This window comes from Lonchura striata, chromosome 1 (genome assembly GCF_050655825.1).
Source record: "Lonchura striata isolate lonStrDom1 chromosome 1, ASM5065582v1, whole genome shotgun sequence".
Classification (NCBI taxonomy): Eukaryota; Metazoa; Chordata; class Aves; order Passeriformes; family Estrildidae; genus Lonchura; species Lonchura striata.
The window spans coordinates 52871501-52877500 of record NC_140703.1 but is presented as its reverse complement, the minus strand read 5'-3'; the positions used below and the strand labels follow the sequence as shown (position 1 = coordinate 52877500).

The 6000-nt window shown below is 34.3% G+C and overlaps 1 protein-coding gene across 8 annotated transcripts in view; it reads right to left on the bottom strand.

The window, feature by feature from the left end:
- Positions 1 to 6000, bottom strand: part of DACH1 (dachshund family transcription factor 1) — a 352983-nt gene that overhangs the window by 110381 nt on the left and 236602 nt on the right. The window lies entirely within an intron of this gene.

Sequence of the window (6000 nt, the reverse complement as noted above, 5' to 3'; positions counted from 1 at the left end):
AAACAAGCAAGCAAACAAAGTCTATCCCTATCAACAGAAGAAAGAGCTTGGTTTTACATTCACAATGAATATTTCTTCCAATAAACAAAATCTCCTTCTAAGGTATTCAAAAAACCCCATGCAATATGCAAATATATATACATGCAAGAAACTTTGTTCCAATCAAAGTAGTAACTCCTTATTGGGAAGCTGGACACACTTTCTGATATTTTAAGCTTTTTTTCTGCTCATCTGAAAATCTAGCCTTACTTGAAAAGTAAGCTTAAGAAGCATCACTAGGAATTCACCCCTCAAATTAAATCCAAACCACACAGCCAGCCACACACCAAAAATTCATCTGACTAGATGTCATTGTCTGTACTACAAACATCTGCATCATAACTAGTCATCCTAGGCTCATTTGTCACCCACACATTTACATTTCCAAGGTATAACTCGCCTCATTCTAAAGTAACTATCTCAGATAGATCCAATGCACTATGCCCTAGAAGTCAGAAATATGAATCTCATTCCTTGTAGCCATGGCCATATTGCATTGAATCAATCTCACACTACATACATAGCTCCCTGTTACACACGTGAACATGCAAATCTCCAAACATAAAGTTTGTACTATTTTCTGTGTGTTGTGTGTAGATACCTGTTTTACTTGCTACAAGTTCATTCATATGAGCATAAGGCTGCTATTAGCGTCAAACTGCACCTCAGAGACACGCATGATAAAAGAAAGAGGGATCCCATATTATTAAAAAAAAGAACATGATTCCAAGTTACAGCCTACCATATTTAGTTAGCATCCTCTAAGGTCATTGTATAAAAAGTGTATTAAAAGCTAAAACAAATAATATTAATCATATAGGCAGAACTAATTAATGAGGTGGAACACAGTGTCCTCTAATATAAAGATGGTTAAGCCATAATAAAGAAGGTCAGCTATACTTTGACCTAGGATCTACTCATTCTAAATGAAAAAAAAAAAAGAAAAAGGAGTGTGCATATATACAAGATATTTTAATGCGTAGATTTTCTCTGTTATGTTCAAGTTCCTACAAATTAGATATCAGCTAGGATATCTGATATCTCTGCAGCTAGGATAAAATTAAGTGTTATTTGATTTCCATTATACTTAAAAATTTATAGGTATATTCCAATTTTCATGTTTGGTCTCTTAACATGTAAAAGTAGTTGTTTTAGAAGCTGATAGTCCTATTTTTATTCTAAAATATTTATTGTAGACCAATAAAATTTTATTATTTAAATGCTCTAAATCAAATTTCTCCTTACATAAAGAAGAAAACTTGATCATATTTCATGTATAAAGAGGAAATCAAAGTAGCTTCCCTCTTGAAAGTTTTACACATTCAAGAAAAGCACTTTAAAGTAATGTTAAAATTTCTATTTTGAATGCATAATACACTAATGTCTCTAAAAATAGTAGGTTATCTGAAAAGTCAGGTGTTTTTTAGGTTAGGCATACAAAAAGGTTTTTCCTGCCAATTTGGAATACAATCAATTTTGTTCTTATTCCCTGTCTGTAAAACACATACAGCATATCCAGCTTCACAGGAATACTGCCACTGCCTGCATAATGCTTTTCCTGTATGGTACAGAAGTGTCCATAGAAAACTTTTGCCTTCAGTACAGGATTCAAGACTCAGATCGGTGAAGTGAACTTGCCCTTTTTCCTCTTAGAGCCTGTTTCCTTTCAGTTATGCTCTCTGGACTTGCTCACCACCAGTCTGACATGAGACATTAAAATGTACTCTGTTCAGCCATTTTTGTATGGCAGTACGAATTTCTTCTCTTTGGCTATTATTTGGACTTTTTGGGAACAAAATCACAGAAACACACAAGTCTGAGTTGGAAGGGACCCAGAAGGACCATCAAGTCCAGATGTTGAGCAAATGGCCTATATGGGGATTGAATCCATGACTTGGGTGTTTTTAGCACCAGGCTCTGACCAGCTGACCTATTATAGGCAAAAAAAAAAAGATAGGAACATTAAATTACATCAACAAGAATATACATATTGCCAATAAAAAGTGAATGAATTTCAAAATAAAATTTCATGTCAGAATAGTCCTATAAATAGAGTTATTCTAAAAAATTAAATCTGTCAGCAGCTACCTTTGTTAAGTAAGTTTATAGTAAATTTCTGCTATTGGCTCACAGGAATATATCTATCTATATACAGACAGATTTTAAAAAAGGTATAAAATAGTGTAACACAACCAGTGCTGTGATAGATGTGAGGGAATTAGCAATGTTTAGTCTGATATATCCATTATGCAGTGGAAAACTACTGTGCTACTGCTGTCTCCACTTTTTCAGCTGGACATATTGGTTTCTTCTATTTTATTCTTAATTCTTTCTATAAGTATTAGTCACATATGGATAAATTGCAATTTTTGATTCTGGCATACTGCTGCTCTGTTCTAACTTTTACAATGTAATTTCCAGTTGCTATTAACATAAGGTATGTCCTTTATATTTTCATATATCTTTCTGCTGAGTGAAAAAAAAATTGATGTAGTAAAACTGCTAACAAGCTGAGCCTTTGAAACCATGGGCAGGTGATGAAAGCCACTTCATGTCTAAAGCATCCCCAGGTCACAGCTGTCACACTCACTGCAATTCATTGTTGTCACAATCTGCTGTCCCTGCTTGTTGCTACTCTCCTCTTATTCATCCAACTCATATATCTAAACATTCCATTACAAAAAGACATCTAATGTTCGTCTCATGTTCGAAAGGGCACAACACTCTTCTGAAATATAATTCTGAAATTTTAGGGCTCAGAGTTCACTGCCAAATCTAAGATGTTGCTTTGTAAGCCTTCCCTTGTAATTTTGTCTTTGTCTCATCTCCTGAATACAGCAGGATAAAATGTTTAGTTAGTACATGATCTCAGCTTTATTCCAACATCTTATCATGAAGAAATGAAATATTGCCCAGTAATAGAAAGGCATTTGAAGCTTTGTGAGTTTAAAGATAACAGCGCTAGCTGTGAAGTCAGTGAATTGGAAGGAAAGGTCAGCAAGTCATCTACTGTGGCACTGTTCACAAAGGCAATCCTTCTATCCAATGAACCTGGTTGTTCATAATCTGAAGACTTTGATTTTCTAAGACTTAATTTTGTTCTTTGTTACTTAATTAGATATGGTTACTATTGATTTACTTTTCAGAGTCGAAATTTCTCACAGGCCTTCTAACTTTCAAGCAGACTTTACACTGGCAAACATGCTGTACTCTAATTTCAAATCTATGCTGTTGTTTCAGATTACAACTACAAACTCTGAGATGAGAGATTCAAAAAGTTTTCAATTTGTGGAAACATTGATACTAAGGAGAAAATAGTTCAGTAAAATTAGGGTTAAAAAATGAGTCAAACCATAATGAAAACAAAATCAAGATGTCTGAAAATAATAGCAATAAAAAACTAGAAGCTATAATTCTAATAACAAACAGTTTCATGAAAGAGAGCAACTGCACTATTTATCTATTCCTACAAAAATAAAGAAAAAGGAGGTTTGACCTTCTCACTTACATTTATTCTTGAAGATGTTTATTTTGATTGTAGTATAAGTTATTATTCATAAACATTACACTGCCAGCACAAGGTTCAAGACGTATGCTGATTGCAGTTTCCTGCTCAACTACTCAGTGCATATAATTCAGTGGACATTAAAATCACAGCCTCTGACTATGCCTCGAGAAGAACAGGTAAATTGCCAGTGACATTATGTCCATCCTCACGGGAAGAAAATCACCTAATAATGACCTCATGCTTTTAAGTTTCTGGGGTTTATGTTTCAATCCTGTTCAGTATTAAAAAATAGGAACATAATTACTTAGCTGTGCTACCTCTATCCATATGACCATATCCCTCTGCAGTAGATAATAACAGAGGATATAAATCTAGACATATGTTGTACCGCAATGGGGCTGAAGGAATGAATAGGAAACAGTAAGTTCCTTAGCCCTTATAGTTCTGTTGAAATAACTATGTGCAACAAGATTTTACATGTAGAAGTGAGTTCTGAGTGACAGATTAAAATTGTGTTTATGGATTCACCCCTAGTAGAAATGAATTGTGAGCAGTAACTTACAGGCCTTGACTGAAGAAGTCACAACAGCACTTGGGTAATGCGATGTTCTACATAAAGGACCCAAATCCTTAATTTATTAGTGCAAACTTCAAAAGAAATGTGTATTTCATCCTCATATGTGCACACTTTTCTAAAGAGAACTCAGGTTAATTTGGCAATTTAAAAACAATTCATTGAAATCCACATATTTTTATATTACGGTTATGCGTAAACCAGATGGGAACATGAAACCTGGTTTGTCAAATAACTTGCACAGGATGTCGTGCCAGGAGTTATGCAAAAGTTGGCAGCTATGATGAATATTTAATTAGCATGGACATGAGAGCTGAATTTTCAAAAATGACATTGATACATACTGTAGATTATTAAGAGAAAAAAATTCTTAAATAAGCAAACTTTTGGAAAGAAATTATGATTTTCCAATTACAAAGTGCTGATAGAATGTTTCAGGGAGCCTAAATTGCTAGGCACTTTCAAAGTTTTCACCTTCATTATAAGGAATCTATCTCTGCTAAAGAAAGTAGATGAGTTACAAAAATGAATTTGTTAAGAAGTAAACACCCCCCAGGATAAAGAAAACTTTTTTGTATGGGACTGCCCACAGTTATAATAATATGCACAGTTATATGATAGTATGTCCCTTTCAGAGTCCAATAGTTTTAAACCTACTAGACAGGTTTAGATCACATGAGCCAAAAGTACTTCTCAGTTAAGTGCTTCCTGGGTCCAGCAGTATTCCCATAATGGGGTTAGATCTGTCAACAGAGCAGATATCCACAAAAGGAAACCATTTTTACATGGCCTATGAGAGATGTTGTACTCAAATGTACCTGACTGTGGTAACTGGAGACAAAGCTAGTGGTCACACTGCAATATGCTCCCATAGACACATTTAAATGTAGGCCATAGTAACCTAAGCAGCTTTAATAGGTACAACTAACTTATAAATCAGTTTTACAAGCTAGAAGTCAGATTGTTAAAGTTTAGAAACAGAAGCTTACCAATGCTCATGAAGGTCAAATTTTATACTTTTACATATGAAATAAAATAGCTCATAGAAAATGAAAGGAGGGAAAACAGCATGAAAATAGCGAAAACAAAGTTTTGTTGGCACAGTAATTCATATGTCAGGTGTCATTTAGCATATGCACTATCTCAGTCTTCATTGTTTAGATACCTCAGTAGGACCAGTGGCCACCAGTCCAATTAAGAAAATAAATTTAGAATTAAATAAAGCACCACGTGTATTCCAGAAAACATTAGTATCATGTAACGCTTACTAAATACCAATCAAGTAAAAATGGGAAAATAGAGTTGCAAAAATCACCATGTAATCACTTAGTTAGCAGCAGAATGCTTATATCCCCAACACAAGGACAAGATGAAAACCAGGGTGGGATCTAGTCTTGTTTGCAAACAACCTATATAAGCAATTCTTTTCAAAACAGTATCTTAACTCCTCATGTCAACAAAGGTGAGAAAGGGATGCCACTGAAGGCCTCCAAAGGAGAACTTAGATTTGGAAGTATAGGGGACTAAATTAGGCATCAGATCATATTTTTCTAGGTCAATAAAAACATAGATTTGTTGAATTTTAACTGAACAGTTATTTGTGGCTCTGTACTTGTTAGGCTAAAGAAGAAAGGTGCACCAGTATGTTCAATGTCTTAAAGTCAGACCTCTTCACTCTACTTAAATCATCATGAACTTCAAAACTTCTGTAACTCCTGATATGAAGGTCAAAGAGAATCTAAGTTTACCTAATATTTGTCAAAGGAATTGCATGAATGGACAGATTTCCAACATAGCCCTAAAAAACACATAAACTTGCTTCTTGCTTCTACTTCTAAGATACATTAGATAAAAGAACAAAAGTTTTTGTACTTTCTCA